This window comes from Pipra filicauda, unplaced genomic scaffold, assembly GCF_003945595.2.
Source record: "Pipra filicauda isolate LSUMZ 115617 unplaced genomic scaffold, ASM394559v2 scaffold31_size4109673_pilon, whole genome shotgun sequence".
Lineage (NCBI taxonomy): Eukaryota > Metazoa > Chordata > Aves > Passeriformes > Pipridae > Pipra > Pipra filicauda.
The window spans coordinates 2,922,406-2,941,560 of NW_024104443.1; the positions used below are offsets into that span (position 1 = coordinate 2,922,406).

Below are 19,155 nucleotides of genomic sequence, written 5' to 3' on the forward strand. Positions count from 1 at the left end.
CAGAAACAATACCTTACACCCACAACTAAACTGTAAAGTTAATTATTTCACATCATTCTCTAAGACCAACAAATTCTTCTCCATTACGTATCAAGGAAGGATGCTTCTTTGTTACTGATTAAAGGCTGAAATACACGGTTGACATGGAGATTATCAATTTGGTCCAGCCCATAAATTTCTGTGTCAACACATGGAGGTGAAAAAAACCCCCACAAACCAAAAATGTGTTAGAAAAACACTGGTGCCAGCTGGTTCTGGATACTCTGATTTGTGGAGGAACAGGTATTTGACTAATAATTATTCCTAATCTTGAAAAAAAGCCTTGGGCAATGCAGCATTATACGTCTATTCTAGAATTAAGCACAGAGTATTTAGTTAGTTGTGGGTATGGCGCAAAACTTCTGCGAAACTGTCTGTTACTGGTAAAACCAGCGGCTGTTTGCGCATTTGAGCGGAAGGAGCCACTAGATGTCAGGAGAACACCGCGGGCACTGTCCAGGGCCACGCGGGGCTTTACTTTCTCCTGGGCACCAAAAAAGCACGTTCAAACACGCGGGGTTTGCTTTTTCCCTGGGGGAGGGGGGGGGGGAGGAGGGGGTGGGGGGAAGCAGGTTCACTGCTTTTGCGAGAGAACTTTCAACCACTCCATTTTTCCCCGGTGTGGATTTGTTGATTTCAGCGACATTGCACTAGGGATAAATTTTACCCACTGTCTCTGTACTTTTGCAGCACACTTATTAAGCCTTTAAACACTATCTGCACCTTAAATGTATGAAAAATTGCCATATTCAGGCCACACACCATCATTTCTTCCTTCACTTAAAGACTCTTTTTATCTTTTGGAGAACCAGCTTGATTTAAAACAACAGGGAAAATAAAAGTGAAATTAAATCTCTATGTCCAGCAGTGACTGAATGACAAATCTGTTGTGACTCAGAGTATGTTTCAAGAAACTATTTTTAAACATCCTGCAGGAAAACCTACATATTCCAGAAAAGGTATAAAGATACTGATCGCCATTATTTATTTCATATGCTATCGATAAAGTTATGATTATACGGGTATAATAGATTTTCTAGCTTCTGATTTACTTATACAAGTCCATATCATCTGCAACAATTTTTAAACTTACTTCTGTTTTTTAAGGTGATGTGAAACACACAAGGTTTTTTTGTCCTTTGCTCAAGTTTTTATTTTCTTTCTTAATCCAAGTTGAAATCTTTGAAATTGTTAAATCATTAATGTCATGCTTCCAACCAAAACAAGAATTTGAAATCCAGGCACCTCTAACTTGCCTAGAGAGAAAGTTGAGATTTTAATGGCCTATGTAACAATTCTGTTTTGCCTGGCATGGCAAATTCTGAAACTGGGCCATTTTTACATTATTTCAATGATAATTCGGATACTTGATATACCTCTTGGAGTTATGGGAGGTATCTTTCCTTTCAAATATATTTTAAACAAAATTGCCAAATATATTTTAAACAAAATTGCCAAATCTTGTAACAGAAAGAGAATTTGGAATTTATGTCTAAGTCACATGCCAAACAACACAGCCCCAGAAACCTGGAGAGGAGTTTTGCTGCTCTGCAATCCAGGCCCTGAAAGTGTCTTCTAAATTATTTTTTTCTAAGACACTCTGTTTACACTTTTTTATTGAACAAACAATTTTTTAATTATTATTTTATTTAGTATCTTACAATTTAGAATTCCTTATTGCTACAAATAATATGATGAATCTTACAAAAAGTCTTGCAGATCTGAGTCAGATTTGGCCCAGCTGGGTTCTTTGAAGGGCCAGAAGGTCTATATGGTAACCTGATTTTTATCACAAATGTGTGATCTATGTCACAAAGTTCCAAAGCACAGTAAGTGCAAGTGAGTGCAGTTTCTTTACAGTTTTTTAGAAATTTGACCCCAGTGTAGAAAATTTTATTATTCATATGAATTCTTGCATGGAATTTTGTGAAGGAAAGAATTTGAGGGTAAATTTCGTCAAATAAAGCATCTCCTCCCAAAACAAACTAAATCAAAATAAGTCTTAAAAAAACTCTGTGATGATAACTCATTAGGTGCTCTTGAATTATATAAGACAGTTGCACAAATATAATCTATAGTTTTTCAATCCCACCAGTCCATACTACTCCTAAGCAGCAGTTAAATGAGGTTTAACCATCTGTTCCTGCAAGACAGGTAATGTTCATCTGCCATGGAAACCATCTGAAATAACCCAGTTATAAAAAGCAGGTGGCAAGAATTATGGTAGACCCATCCTTCTGACTCCCAAGTACTTTTTTATCCAAAAAGGAAGGTACCTATTCCCTTAGAGGTACCTACAGAGGCAAAAGCCTGTGAGACAAGTACGTTATTGCCAGCCATGAAGCTACTCCCTGCAAAGAAGTTGGGTCAGACGAACAACTTCTAGAGTTTGTCTTAATCCCGCTTGGTGTCAGCACACAGCAGAGTTGCCAAGAAATACAGTATTAAAAGATGGAAACCTTTTTTTTTTTTTTGCATTGAAGTGGTTTTAAAATCATCTTAAAAGCCACAGTTGGCGTGGTGCCTCGTAACTTTTACATTAGGTGTTGACAGATATTGATGCTCCTCAGCAGGGCTACAGAGCATTTGGACTTGTCCCTCTCATTTAATCCCACTGTTCTGGGAATATTCAGGGAAAAGTATGAAGAGCAGAGACCCTAGTTAAACTGATGATTGAAGATAGGGGTATGAAAAGAAAATAAAAGAATCCTCATGTTGCACCTATGCACAAATAGCATGAGATCTACAAGGGCTTTTGACTGCATCAGCTGATGTTTCACTTTGTGTTATAGTTTTTATAAAAGTCCACTTGTTTGTTTGAAATACCTCCCTTCTGACTACAATCTTTCCCTCCTTCATTTGCACAGTAGACAGTGACATAAGGAAAAAATGGTGTTCTTAATTTCCTTTGGGTTTTTTTGTGTTTGGCCTTGTGACTGGGACTTGGTCAGCTTATCTTGATGAGTTACTATTGAAAATTAACTCTGTAACTGCCAAGTGCGTATATCAAATGCTACCGTGCTGTGTATCAACACACACCAGTGTGTTAATTCCAGAGCTTCTCTTCTTGAAGATGCACCTCCACAGAAAAATAAGTACCTCCCTCTGACCCTCCCCAAGAAAAATTTAAATCCCGAACAAAATGTAGTCTTTCCATTAGGAAAGAAAAAAAGGGCTATATTTGTTATGTTTTTGAAATATAGTAACAATCTCAAAAAGACTGTTTTTTTTCTTTTTAAAACATTCCATACTACATTTAAATTGAAATAAAATAAAATAACAACAATGAAAGACTATTCTGCAAGTATCATCCAGCCACCATGAGTCAAATACAGCGAAAGACTCTTCTGTTGAAATGTTGGTATTGTAACAGAGATGACTGTGTCCAGCAAAAGGAAGAACTAATTTCACAGTAGCATCACAGCTGTTTTAAATAGAGTATCTCATATCCTTAACATGCAAAAGAAAGAAATTAAGAAAATTAAGGGACACAATTAATGCTTTTGAATGTCTTTTTATGCACAGGGGCACTTGCTCTTCATTCATCTCACATCGTTGCAGCAACTAAACTCAACAGACATACTAGTGTTGCCCTCAAAAACATCATGCAGCTACCTCAAGAGTTTTCTCCTCACAACTTTCCACATGTTTTTTATCCACCTTACAAGCTGCCCAAGGCTATTGATCTCCAGCAAAGCTGAGCCTGGTCAGCAGGTGAAAAAATGAGATAATGCAGCTAACTACCAAAAAGTGACTTTGCTAAACTTTTCTCTTTTGAAAGAAATGAGAGCAGGAGAACTCTTGTTGCTTTCCGTGTTGGATTTCTTATATCAGCCAATCAGGATGAAACAGATGCCTTCAGCAATGTTGTCACTGCTGGTTACCCAGTTGAGTTCAGCAGCACCATGAAACTACGAACATCCCATCTTCATTGGTATAATATTTATATATGAAGTGGGTGTAGAGGCAGACCTCTTCTTCCACCATACCACTTAAGCCAGGGCTAAGGAACCTGAGAAGGAAAGCATCATCTCTTCAAAAGGCAAACATATGGTCAGTTATTCTTAGAAGTGTCCTCAGAAAGTCTGCTTCATAGAGAGTAGGCTTAAAAATTGAAGTCCTGGGTTTCAACACCACTTATAGTGCCAAGAAATGACATTTGACCTCTGCATGGTGTCTGTCCTACTCCTTCTATTAAAATAGGGAATACACAAGCACAGTAATAAATGTAGCTTCTGTAGGCATAAAATAGTACTATTATTGTATAATTGATCCTTATTGTATAAAAGACTGGAAGAAGGTTCTTCTTTTCAGAAAATCATGACTGCCAGTGAGTGACACTAGTTTTGTGTTAAACCTCAGTTACCTGTGATGTTACTGGCTGTCTACTGGCATGCTGAGCCAGGGAATGCTTGGTCAATTAAGCAGACAAAATCATGCTTCTCCCAGCAGCTATGGCAAATTGGACTTACAAGGAAGAAGTACAGTATTTCACACAGGACACTGAGGGCGAAAATACTAAGAAGTTCATCAGGCCACCACATAGGTACCAAGTTAATGTGTGGTGAGGAAAGGCAGCTTGGCTTAAGTGTAGTTTGATCCATAACATCTGCAAGAAATTGTAGTAAGCAGTAGTGTTGTGTGCCTATGGGTAAGGGTCTCCCTCACTGGGAACTCCCACTGTAGTGCCTTCTCTGAGCCATCACTAAACAGCATCCCTCTTCTTTGAAGCCCTTTTCCACCATATCCCACACATACAGTTTTCCTACTCAACACTGAATAATCATGGCAAACCACTAAGTCTAAACCAATCAGAAAGTTTGATTCTCTCTGCCCAAAACTAGATTCACCCCTTTCAGTCCAGGCACAGCTCTGTATATTTTTGTTTTCGTTTGTCCCAGCTCTGCTTTTCAGGACCACATTTATAAAGAATAGCTACTCCATGTGACATTTTTAAAAGGCATTATGCCATCTTCCCCTGACAACAGAACTTAAAATTTAAGAAGAGATTAAAAGTATTCATGTTTAAAAGTACAAAACTATTTTCATGGGATTTATCACGAAATGGTCATTGGAATCTGGAAAACTGGTTACGATTTGGGTCCACCAGCATTCATAAATAGTGGTTCAGGTACTTTTAAAATCTCACCATATTTCTGTGTGCTCTTTCATATGCCCCCTCCTAAAAAACCCTAAAGCCACTATAAAAGTTAGTAGAAAAGTTAGTATTTTTAAACATGTTTGTAGTTCTGATAATTTTCATAAGGTGGATTTCTTTCCGAAATAACACTATCCCTTATTAATGCAAAACACTGTCTTATGTGGCTGAGTATCTCTTACACACACAAAAAAGGAAAGAGTGGAGATATTTACCAATAGAAGAATGCAAAACCATATCAGGGATTGCTCAGTTTTGCCTTTTTCTCTTCTTTAAAATCTGAAGTAAAATATGAAAACTATCAGTCTGATCTTAACTATTGGTACAATTGCTATTAAAAACAAGAGAAGTATACGTGCTTAGATTAGTAAAATTTAATAATACAAATGGCAAATAGAATTTATTTTCCTTCATCTATTATATAACAAATAAAAGTAGAGATGCAAATATATCTGCTGACTCTGGCATCTCCTGCCTGTGCTCTTATACATAACAATTCTTATCTGACCATTTCTGTTTTCTATCACAAAATACAATTCTGCTGAAGTGAATCTAACAAGAAAAATGCAATTTTTAAGAGAAAATACATGAGCTGACATGATGCAGGAGGTAAATGTTTTGTAAGAAATGTCCGTGCAGCAGAAGGTGGACAAATAGTGCAGAGTCCAGAATGAATGCATGTCTCTTCAAAAGACTATAAGCTCTTTTTTGACACACAAAAAATTCAGTAAGGAGGAAAAAGTCTAAAATTGAATTTTAGTGTTACAAATGAAATTAAGATTAAACTGACTGTCACATCAAGATGATGTTAACTATGTGAATATTTGCTATTTATTAAGTCACTGTCTGGAATTCAGACTGTGATTAAAATATAAGACTCTCTTGTTGCTCACGTAAGATATAAATTGTGCATTTAAAAGGGCATATATATGGACTATTCACTCCTTTCACATAAGAATTTTTGGGAATAAAACTTAAGTTCTCTTCTGCTTTTTTCCAGTATTTTTCTCTAATTACATCTTGCATATGCTGTAGTTCCAGGATGCCAAATAAAAACAACGACCAAACCAAATCAAACCAAACCAAATCCCCCCAAAACCCACTAAACAAAAAAAAACCCAAAACAAAAAAACCCAACCCCAAAAAAACCAAAAAAATAAAACAAAAAAACCCCCAAACCACCGTGATTTTCCAGATAAGCAGTATCCCATTTCAGTATCCCATTACATCATTTCTGCAGATGCATACATTCTCTAACATATTGTTGGCTGTTCCAGGTTAACTACTAAAATCATTTGCCTGAGAAGCAAGATTTAATTGTCTTACAATTACCTCTGTGAAGTACCATAGGTTTTACAAGTACTCACTGATTATACTATTGGTAGAATAAGGGACTCTTATTCTAGCATTTCTTATTCATTGTGTCATTGCATTCTCTTTGAAAGGGACCAAATGGGTCCCAGCAGGTGAAAGCAAAGAAACCTGAAAGGCTCCCTTTGATGAATGAAAATACCACAACCACCCTCTCCCCATTTTTGGAGATTAAAAAACCTTATTAAATCATGCCCTGTTAGAAATTGGTTGAGAGGGAGCTAAACCAAAACCAACAATAGCAGCATGGATCAGAGAACAGTACTTTCATCAATGGGCACTGAACACAAGTAAGTGTTCCTGTCCCTTTGCTGTGCAGGTTTTGTTGGGGCTTTATGTGGTTTTGGTTCTGTTTGTTCATTTGTTTTGTTTGTTTGTTGTTGTTTTTAAAATCAAAACCCAAAAAAACTATTTACTTTTGTTTAAACCATTATAAAAGAATTTCAGCTAACTAGTAGCTGTCTCTGTAGTATGAGTGATTCCTCTCTCAGACTGACTCAAGAAATACCACAAACAATGTTAAAGTTAAGAATCCTGTTTTGTTTTTTAATTTTGATTTTTTTAACCATTCTGATAAATTATTGGAACTGTCACTGACTTCAGGATGCCCTTAATTATTAGAAGGCTGGTTTTAAACAAATTGTGTGAATGGAAGAAATGAAACAATTTTGTAATCTTTTCTTCCAGAAAGTAATGAATGAAATCACTGTTTTTTAAATAATATTTTATTTTATGCTACTTTTATTAGTTACCTGGCATGTCATGAATTTATGAAACCCTCTACAAAAATACCCCTTGTGGTGTCATCTCAGTCTTAAGTCTGCTTGTGTGTGAGGAGACCTCTTTAATAGGACTGTAAGTTAATTAACTGTCAGTGATTAATTTATTGTTAAAGTACAGTGCATTTCAGACCATGCTAGAAAATGATGAAACATGAATAAATACACACTTAATCCTACAGGTATGTTTCTTCTAATAACAGAGAATCTCAGGCCAGGCTCTGAATGATTTATTTGCTTTAAATATTTTGCTTGGGATTTAATTTTCTTTTTTGCTGTTAATTGTCTTCAGGCATTAATTGTCATAGGCAGAAGATGCCTGAATCAAAGACATTGTTTAAAGGAAAAAACACAGAATAATTCTGAAAACAGTCAATTCAAACAATATCAATGTTCTATGTAACTGGTGCAGTAAATCATGCCAAAATTTTGTTTTTAAATTAATTTTGGCTGAAGAATCGAAATATCATCGAGATCATAGTAATCTAAATACTAATATTACTATTCATCACTATCAAAGAAATGCATTTTTTCTGTTGATTATTAATAGAATTATTCAAGAGAGTGGCAGTTTTCTGTATGAAAAGCCTCTTCTGCTAACCAAATGTATATTTCTGGAACAGCTGAAATCATTATAGAATTTTAGAACAAAGAGTCAGAGCTAAAAATTGTTTTGATAGTTGTAAAATATAGAGCAGTACAAAAAGTGTGTTTATACTATGAATATAGGAAATAAAACAGGTTAAATTGGTGAAAATTTTGTATATTTCACTAGTGCTATGAAAACATCTAAAGAAAATCCTGGGGGGAAAAAAGGTAAAATAGCACAGAATAATAGAACATTATGCTTTTGAAAAGGATATAAAGAAATGAATTAATTATATTATAACAATATTTTTATATCTATATTAATCTTTGTTCATTTATACTATCCTTATCCTAATAGCTGCTTTGCTGTTATTTAATATTTTCCATTTGTTTGCCTTTCTATGTCAGGTTTGCCAGGATTATCTTGTGTTTTCATACTGTACCTCACACGAATCTAAAACATTCATAAATACTTATTCAAATCCTCCCCCATAAAGCTAAATGTACTGTGTCTAAAAATTACAAAGGTTCATTTTTATCTAAATTGAAAGCAAAGGATCAATTTTTACAGACATCTGTTTTGTTGCTTGTTGGGGATCTTTTAGGCATTTTTTAATGTCAAATTTGATAATAGTAAAATCCATATAAAATGCAGAGATGAGATTTAAAACAGTAAGTTCCAAGTCATAATGTGAAAATTACAGACGAGCTTCAGAGTACAACATCTTGAACAGGTTTTAAAAAAACAGTTTGCCATTTACAGGCTTTAAAGTTTTATATGCTGCTGAGCATGAATAGTTAACTGGTTGAAATCTATGGCTAATTGTATTTTCATTAGATTTGACTTTTGAAGCTTGACTGTTACATGCAATTTTAATACTACTGATTACCCATTTATAAGCAGCTCTGTGCTGTCAGAAAGAATATCTAAAAAACATTCTTTTGATTGTAAGGGAATTCTGGTAATTCAACAATCACCAGCTGCTTTGCAAAATCTGTCTTTCTTGAAGAGTGCTGTGAAAAGATAATCGGATCACTCAGGCTGTTACAAGATTTTTCCGTCTTATATTCTCCACTCTCTGGATATAAAACTCTAGTAACTCTTCAAACTGCTTCAGAAAACAATATATAGACACAGGAATATGATTGCAAATTTTTTGATGATGAGCTACATTTTGTTTTTCCATCTATCTTATACCAGATGTTGGCAATGATTATAAATTTTAACATCAGAGGAACTTTCAGTTATCTGTTCATTTTTGCTCTTATGTTCCATTTCAACACTACCTCTTAAAAACAACAAATTTAAAATAGTCTAGCTCTAAGGAAGAGGCTGCAGCTGAAGGTTTCCAAGATGAATAATTTGTTGGGTTTTTCACCTTACATTTTAAACAATGTGCTGTACCTTTAAGGTAACAATAGTATGATGGAAGCAATACTTTGATGTCAAGCATTCCCTTTAACATTTCAATAGTTTCAAATAGTATTTAAGGTTTAGTGCTTTCAGATTTCCTGGAGCTGAATGGCCTATAGTCTGCTGTCTACTTACACAAACCCATGAACTGCCATGTCCTGTTACATTACTATAACATCAATTAGAAGAATTTATCAGTTAGGTAATGATGCTGCTTCAGCCAACGTGAAAGGAGAGAAAATACTCATGAGTTCAGGTATTAAAGTTGCTTAAATATATATTTGAAGTTACTGTTAAATGGAGGCTCTTAAAAATAGGGATTTTGTTTATGGATCTGGAATATATGCATTAAGTTGTTTGAATGGCATTCACAGAATTCATATAAATTTTTAAAGCCAGCTTCCATTACCTTATTACACATTTTCTAGTTACTAAGTCTTGTTTTACAGGATAATTCCCATTCTCATGTCTATCGACAGAATGACATAGATGCAGGCCTACATACGTATGTGCACAAATACATATGCATTGTTTATTGATCAAAGTTTAATCAAACAACTTTCACCAAGATGATCTAGTGAAGGAATGAGCTTGTAGAGAAATTCTCACCATGTTCTTTTAGGCAGTAAGAGGGTTTTTTAAGCTTTCTGTATAGTGCATGGAGGAAAATAAATCTCTTCAGAGAGCATTCAGAGCAGGGACTTCATGATGTGCTCTCAGACCAAACATCTCATGGTGCTGGTTACTCAAGTGCTGGTAGCTGAGCTTCTTTCGTTCCCTTTCCTTTCCCTTTCCACCTTCCAGGAAGAAGAACATTCGTCTTCCTAAAGAACACTCCAGAACTCTACCAGCCTCCCAACAGTGTTTTGGATGCCAGCCCCTCCAGAGAGGAGACACTCACCCAGCAGCTGCTATCTTAGTAGTCAGAAGGTGTTTTTCTTTGAAATCAGCTCAATCTAAAACACAATATGGATTCATACCATATCCTTCCATAGCTCTGGGTCAGTTGTCAGGTTTATCAGACATTTTTCTGGGCATGACTGTCCTCTCAGGACAAGGTATTACCAATGCCTATGTTCCTACACAACACACTAGAATTCAATAAGTATAAGCTAAAGTTAAAAAAAATCAGCTTATTGCATCCAGGTTCAGAGGCACGCTTTTGTAGTGTTCCCTAGAGAACTGAACGCTACACTTAAGCTAAAGTGAAAGATATGAAATGTTTCAACATCAACTATAACTTTCATGAGCTAAAAGAGCAAAGCCTTTATATGGAATATATGCCTTTTCAGGTACAGCAGCTCTTGCTTAGACTTTCAGTGAGTGAAGCCTGCAGAACCCATAGTCTGTTTCAGCAGGAAGGGTAACTTCACTTTCAGCTCCTGTGTTTAATTTCAGAATATACCATCCTATTAACATAACATATGCATCTAATTTTCCTTATTAAAGAAATTATATGAAGTTGATTATACTTCTATAACCACAAATTCAAAAGCTCCTGTTCAGTTTTCATCTCCAGCATTACACTATGGTTTTCATGTGTTTTTTTTCCTTCCCCCTCTAAATTTCTTTGAGGTCCCTTTCTATGATGTACTGGGTTTCTGTGGCTGGGTTTTGGTAGGGGTGGGGGGGGCTGCAGGGGTGGCTTCCTTAGAAGCTGCTAGAAGCTTCCCCTGTCTTGTGGAGCCAATGCCAGCCGGCTCCAGGATGGACTTTCTGCCACTGGCCAAGGCCAAGCCAATCAGGAGTAATAGTAACACCTCTGTGATAACATATTTAAGAACAGAAGGTTGTCGTGTAGAAGAAATTCCAGCCAGGGAAGAGAGAAGTGAGAACATAGGAACAACAAGGGACACACCAAGGTCAGTGCAGAAGGAGGGACACGAGGTGCTCCAGGTGCCAGAGCTGAGGCCCCTGCAGCCCGTGGTGCAGACCATGGTGGAGCAGCTGTGCCCTTGCAGCCCAGGGAGGACCATCGGGGTGCAGAGACCCACCTGCAGCCCCTGGAGGAGCCCATGCTGGAGTAGGTGGATACATGAAGGAGGCTGTGACCCCGTGGGAAGCCCAGGATGAAGCAGGGTCCTTTTGGAGACCTGCAGCCCATGGAGAGGGAAGCCCACGCTGGAGCAGGTTTTTCCTGGGTAGGACTTGTGGCCCCTGTGGGGGTCACAGCTCATTTGTGAAGGACTGCACCCCATGGAGGAGTGACCCATGGGACAGCAGTTTGGGAAGACAATGAAGCATTTATTAGCTACTCTGTTTGCCAAATAGATAGTTGTTCCAGTCAAGGAACTCAATTTTCATGCATTAAAATTACTTAGGATTGTTACTAATGTAAGATAATGTAAGGAAAGCTTACACTTGTTCAATATATTGGGAAGATTCATTTATTATGATTGAGTTACAATATCTTCACTTTGTGCAAATTCCATAAAAATATTGCTGGCTGAGTATTAATATACATGAGAATGAAAAAACCTCTCAAAACGTGTTCTATATTGCTTTTAAATACTCTACATATATCTGCTAACAAGCTTGTATGTGTGATTGCCTACATCTTTGCTTCCACACTTATACGATCACCATTGTACCTATAAGTTACAGTAAAACCTTCAGTCTCTCTGATGTCAAGATAGTAATCCATGAAAAATCAGTCAATGAACAGTTTTTAAATGAACTCTAACCCCTTACTGAATGCCTGTTAAATTGCATGTATGATACTCTGGATCATGGCTGTACCCCAGCTGGCAACTAAACACCACACAGACACCTGATCACCGCCACAGCAGCAGGATCAGGGAGAGAATCAGAAGGGTACAAACTACAAAACTTGAGGGTTGAGATAAAGACAGTTTAATAGGGAAAGCAAAACCATGTACACAAGGAAAGCAAAACAAAGAATTGATTCACTGCTTCCCATGGGCGGGCAGGTGCTCAGTCATCTCCAGGAGAGCACGCAATAGTGATTTGGGAAGACAAACACCATCACTTCGAATGTTCTCTTTCTTCCTCCTTCTTCACCCTACTATTTATAATGAGTATGACATCATAGGGTGTGGAATATCCCTTTGGTCAGTTTGGGTCACTCAACCTGGATGTGTCTCCTCTCAACCTCTCATGTGCCCCCAAATTCCTCACCACTGTGGTCATATGAAAAGCAGAAGAGGTTTGGTTCCATGTATGCCCTGCTCAGCAATAGCAAAAACATCTCTATATTATCAACACTGTGTTCAGCACAAATCCAAAACATAGCCCCATACCATTCACTGTGAAGAAAATTGCCCCAGCCAAAACTAGAACACTGTCAGATGGAGCCAATACATTAACTACAGAGAAAAATTCAGAGACACCACAGTGATTTTAACATATGAGTTTCCAGAAAATAGTAGTTGGGGGTGGAGTGTGTTTTGGTTTGAAATTGCACTAAAACATTGAATAACTAGATTTGCAGGGTATGGTTTTCCTAGGTGATGGCATCTTTTATTCCTATTGAAACCTATAGAAGTTAGGGACTTCAACCTTCTTGCAGACCTTTAGTGTCAGCTCACCCCTATTTCTCTGAGGCTGAGAAAAGTGTAAAGGTACTTAATCTCTTAGCTGGTTAGTGTAGGGGTTTTTTTCCTCTCCATGTCTTTTCTTTCACACCTATTCTTTTCTATTGCTCCCATAATATTGCCTTTGTAATTTTCTTAGCACCAGAGTTAAAAGTGGCTCCAACTGGTGGCAGCTTCACCACAACAATGCATTACTATCAAAAACAATTGTCTTGGTGTGATAGTTCATCAGTGCCATTTCATACTGGACCCTTTCTGGCTTCTTACAGGGAAACTCACTTCCTGGTCAGGTGAATATTAAGAAATCCGTTTTGGGACAGTTCACATTGTCTGAGATTACAATTCAGAATAAGAAAGAAAAAATAATGAAAACAATTAATGAAAACCATGCCTTGCGAGTTTATCTGTCTTGTAGATGATGCAGAATGACACAGAAAAAGGGGAAAAAAGAGGAGAAAAATGGGAGCAGCTGTAAAATACCAAAATTTATGACTTTTGGGGAGAATTAAGGCTATAAGGAGACCTTCTGTCTTTGCATTCTATCTTAAGTAACTTTTGCAGGCACTCCACTCTATTGTTGGAGTTTTATTCCAACTGGGCAAGGGGTAATAGGGCCAGCAAGGAGTAATGTAGTAGTCTAATATAGCTGGTCCTTGTATGAAAATGAGGCCAAATGGCTTCTATCACTGTACCCTGCCCTCAGGAAAATCAAAATCACTGCCACACAAATTATAACTGATGCATTTCAAAACAAAAATGAGCATCAATAGAAAAAAAATAATTTCATTTTCCTATATTTCTGTGTGTATAGAAAATGATGATGAAGTCATCATTTAGTGCAATTGTTTCAATTATATGAATGCATTTTGCTCAGAAGTAGACATATTGTATTATGAATAGTTCGCCCAGCTTCAAAGGTGTTATTATGGAGCCTGATTCATAAGATTTGAACTGGTAACCAGAGAGCTGCAGAAGGAAGAGCAACTGACATTCTAAAAGATGCAGTTTCTTTTCCTGATGAATCTATAGCTGTAGCTCAGAGACACTTCCTTGAAGCCGAACATACCAATGTATGCTCTCTGCTGAGTATTTCATTGTTTGCTAGTTTCTCAAGTAATTTGAGTTGCATAAAGAGTCAGGTGAAAAGCATATCAGTGTCTCTCATGCAGGGAAAATTAACTACTGTGTTGTTCCTCCTTTATATTTTCTTCTTTTTTTTTTTTTTAATTTTTATTAATAGTTTTAGGTCTTCAGAGTTGCACCATACTTCCACATGATTTTCTTCCTCAAGCACTCTTCCACTTTCAGCTCCCACTCCTTCCTCCATTCTGCCACCTGATTAAACACACAAAACTTTGTGAAAGCCACAGTTAAACCCATCCTGCTAATAAAGACAATTCTACAATAGGTCTAATGTTGAATATGTTTCAGATTCCTGATAAAACCTCTTCATGAAGAAATATATTTACCCACACAGCTGCCACTTGAGGTTGCTGCTTGCTCAAAAATATAAGACAGGGATTGAACTCTGCATCTGCATGCAGAGAAGTTTTATTTAATACCCCAACCACGGGTCTAAAAATGTGATGCTTGTGTGCAGTCATTGGTACAAGCAAGAACTTTATGGAGTGAATACTTTACAACATTATGCTTATTTTTTCTAAATAAATTCATTCTACCATTAGCAGCAAGCTTTAATGCAATTGGGAGCTCATTCTGTAGGTCTTGTCATTAATTGGTATGTAGGTGCCAAAATGATAATGCCTTAATAACTTGGATAGACAGATGTGCAAGGAGAAAAGAATTCTTTGCAGTCAAAACCACTTCTGCCCTTTGTCCTCTTCAAATAGCAAGTTTACGAGCCCTGTGTGCCTGATTCACTAAATTCACCTTTATATATTTGCTCTTTAAACTCACCTATTTTTACAGTTATAATCATATGCAATATTTACTGTCTGCAGTAAATAAAATTAATTAGTTGAGGTACACATAATTTTCACTTTATTTGGTGACTGTAAATAATTTCTGATTCATTAAATGGTACTGTAGAAAGTCTGATCAACTAAATGTTCTTTCACTTATCATTGCTAAATAGTTGGATAAAAGGAAGTGACAGGTAAATGGTGTGGAAGTAACACCTAGCATCACTCTTATCACAATGCAAGATCTTGAAAGCAAAACCTCATTTTCAGCAGAAAATGAAAAGCCTCAGCAAAAAAAGATATTTCCTTATCTCTTTAGAACAAAAAGACATTTTAACCAAATATATGCCAGAAATTGCATTTTATGGCAGTTATGGCAGTAACTTCCTGCAGAAGCATTGGTAGTCATTTTGGAGTCATAAAACATTTGCCTAATTTTCTTCACTATATCCTATAATCAAAGAGGTAAGGAGGAAACATTATTAGAAATTACTTTCCTAATCTTCCTGTGCCTTCACTACCATGATATTTTCCCAAGTAAGCCATGGGCAGGGACACATATTGTCCATAGAGGATATATAATACATATATTTATTTAGTAATAAATTAGTGAGTAACATAAAGATATGTCATAGTTCTTGCAAGAATCATGTTTAAAATATGTATATAAATATATAATATATAAATATATATATACACACATACATATATACTTATTGAATAAACTGGCCAACAACATAAGTTGGTTAGTTTTCTTAAGAAAATATTTTGTGACTGGGAGCTAAACTGAAGGAATTGAAATAATGATTAGGGGACTTCCATATGCTTTAGAAGGTTAGGGTTCACCAAACCTCAAGACAGGACCCGGGTAATGCTATAAAAATATAGAGTTACTTACCTGTAATGAAGATAAAACACAAAACCTCTGCATTCCTAATACTTAAATAGCCTGATTAATCCATGGCCTTTGAAATAGATTCCTCTCATCACTTCATACAGAAAGTAAGGTGTATTAGCTGTGCACATTTTTGCACCAAGCAGTAGCTAATGAAGACAAAACCGAAACTGATGACCAGTTTCTCTGTTTTAAGTGCTGCACTTGTGCCCGAGAAGATCCTCGGTTCTGTCAGTATGAGACAACAAGAAGTTCGTGTGAAGAGTGGACCTGCTGGTCATCAAAACTATAGAAAATCTTCAGACCATATGATACATGGTGGTGAGTGATTCCTTTTAAAATACATATAAATAATTTTAAAATATTTCAAACTTGATTCTTTTAGGAAGAGGCACTTGAGCTGATCTTGGCAGAACAAATGAAGATGGAAGTGGGTAAAACAACCATGAAGTCATGTTGGAAACAACATTGTTGCCTGTTGCATGTGGTTTATGGGTGCTGATGGGAGATAGTGGTCACTGCTGGCATTGCAACACCATCATCCTGCTGAGCACTGGAGGGAGAAAAAGGCCCTTAAACTTACTATAATATCCCGTGTCACTCCCTCAGAAGTGGAGTCACATCACTACATGTCTCCAACTCCTGTGTAATCTACTGGTAGAGTTCTTGAAGCAGCAACATAGGCAATGCCCTCAGGATATTGAGAAGGCTTCTTGGCATGTAATTCTGAATCATCTTTCTACTTGCAGGACTTTCATCTCAGAATGCTTTTTCGGATGATTTTTTAACAAAATTAAAAAATACGAAGTATATGCAAGACTACTGGCTGTAGCAAAACTGTTTGCAAAGAAATAGGAATTCAGTCAGGTTGCTTATTTCAGTGCAGAATCATTTGGAGTACCTAACATTATTTATAAACTACTGACTTCTTAATATGCTATCTCATTCATTACTATGAAATTATAAAGTTACAAAGTTCTTTTTTACAGATTCCCCATTTGTTGTAGTTTCCAAGGTAGTGAAACTTTTATGCTTGTATAGCTTTCCATTGGAAAGATAGAAACCTAGCTGCATGCTATTTGATGCAAAGTTGAGGGTATATTGTTGATAAAAGTGTTACATATGTAATAGAAGAAAAAAATTACAATCCTATTACCTAGCACACATATACTAAAGTTATATCAATCGAAGGAATAAACCAGACATAGTCAATGTAACAGTCTTTTGGCAAAATCCATCACCATTGGCTGCTAAGGGAAAAAAAAAAGATGTTTTGATGGAAAAAACCCTCCAAAGTCAGGAAACAGAGTAAATAAGTGATGTGTAAATACACAATGGATTTGAAAGATAGAAAGAAACAGAAATACACAGGTGTTTTTTTTTTTAGGAAAGTATAATAGTTGAATGCTTTCAGTCCTGTACAATAATTTATGTGATCCATTTCCTAGTGATCAAGAGGAGCCTAACAATTCCACAAGTAAAAAAAAAAATTTTTTTCTTTTAATTGCCTTTGGGTTTTGAAGTAGTTTTCAGTAGTTATTTCTGCTGCTGAAGCAGAACTACTTAATCTGTGATGTCTGACAAAGCAATTTCCTTTCCTGCTCCTTTTGCCAGCTGAAACACTCAGAGCCTTATTTCCATCAGTGACATCTCTTTGGTGGATACAATTGTGTACCAGCTCTTCACTGCAGTTAACAGATAGATAGGTGCAGAAGTGGTGACATCTTGAATTTGAACTTGTGTCTTTTTACTTCCCCAAAAAAATAGATAAAACTGGTAAAAAACTGAGCCATAAAGCTGCAGCAAATTCCTGCTTTGTCTTCATTCAAAGGCAGATGTGACCTGCCTGTTGACCAAAGGTCCAGCGTCTTGTCTCTTCTCTCTGCCACCACGCTGAGTGGCTCTTAGTAACACATGCCTTAGTTTCCTCATCCATAATGGAACAGTATCACAAAACCTCCCCTGAGAGAGGCAGGGAGGGCTCATAGGGCATGAAAAGGACTCCCTATAAAAAGTCAGGGTATCAACTTCATTAATACACGGGTAAACCTTTGCAAAGTTTTGTGTCCAAAGGAGATAGAAATGTTCACTTTCATAAGTCCTATGGGGAGAGGCTGAGGGAGCTGGGGTTGTTTAGCCTGGAGAAGAGGAGGCTCAGAGGTGACCTCATCACCGTCTATAACTACCTGAAGGGAAGTTCCAGCCAGGTGGGGGTTGGTCTCTTCTCTCAGGCACTCAGCAATAGGACAAGGGGGCATGGGCTTAAGCTCCGCCAGGGGAAATTTAAGTTGGATATCAGGAGAAAATTCTTTACAGAGAGAGTAATCAGGCATTGGAATGGGTTGCCCAGAGAGGTGGTGCATTCACCATCCCTGGAGATTTTTAAGTGCAGATTGGACGTGGCACTGAGTGCCATGATCTAGTAAATGGACTGGATTTGGACCAAGGGTTGGACTCGATGATCTCGGAGGTCTTTTCCAACCCAATCGATTCTATGATTCTATGATTCTATGATTCTATGATTCTATGATTCCTTTTTTTTTGGGCACAAAAAGGACATATTCCACTGTAACTTGCATAACACAGAGAGAGGCTGAGAGAATGACTTAACTAGAGAAGCTTTTTCCTAGTGATTATCAACTGCACTATCCTGACTGTCGTATTTTTGAGACAATTCAAGGAAGGATGAAGAATCATAACTGAACTGTGAAGAGAAGGAGCAGGGCTTATGAAGGATGTCAGATGATGTTGCACATGGAAACAGCAGAGTGCATAAAGCCCTAGTGAGTTATATTTTTTGTTATTTTTTATTAAAAGTGGCAGCTTATCCACATGTCAGAGAAGCAGTAGTTTCTGGGTAGCTATGAGGGTCATCCATAGGCAGAAACAATTGCAGCATTTTTAACTAGAAGTAATGAAATATGACTCAGTGGTAGAGAATATAGGTATTTATATAGAGATGAACCTGAATAATGAGTTTACAAAGCCTCACAACTGTCTAAGAGTGTCCCTCTAGGTGTTTTCTTTTCTGTAAAACAAGAGTTTGGGAGAGATTAATCCCTGAAGCACTTCTCTTTTCCTGAGATATCAGAGTGCTTCACCAACACACCATTACCAAATCTAGGGATTATTAGATATTGCTTTTTGATTCTTTATGGAGACAAAAAATATTTATACTATTTATTGCTGTATTTGCTCATTTTAAGCTGTTTCATGGGTGTATTGTGTTTTGACTTTCCAACAGTGACTCATGCTGAGGTGTTAATCTGATTTCAGCCACTCTGTGAGTAAGAAGCAGTTTTCAGCATTTTCAACTGTCTCAGCTGAAATTGCTGGAGGCTGAATTTTTTGCTTGTGGAGCCCCTTCCCTGAGACACCTTTGGTAAATTGCAGACTGTCAGGATGTACAGGGCTTTTATTAACACGCCTTCAGGA

General features: G+C 36.9%; 1 long non-coding RNA gene across 2 annotated transcripts in view; it reads left to right on the plus strand.

Annotated features, from left to right (window-relative positions):
• LOC113986867 overlaps positions 1 to 19,155 on the plus strand; it is a 116,956-nt gene that overhangs the window by 46,588 nt on the left and 51,213 nt on the right. For both annotated transcript variants that reach the window (XR_005564439.1, XR_005564440.1), the window contains exon 2: positions 15,917 to 16,041. This is a non-coding gene — a long non-coding RNA (uncharacterized LOC113986867). The remainder of the gene's footprint in view (positions 1 to 15,916; positions 16,042 to 19,155) is intronic.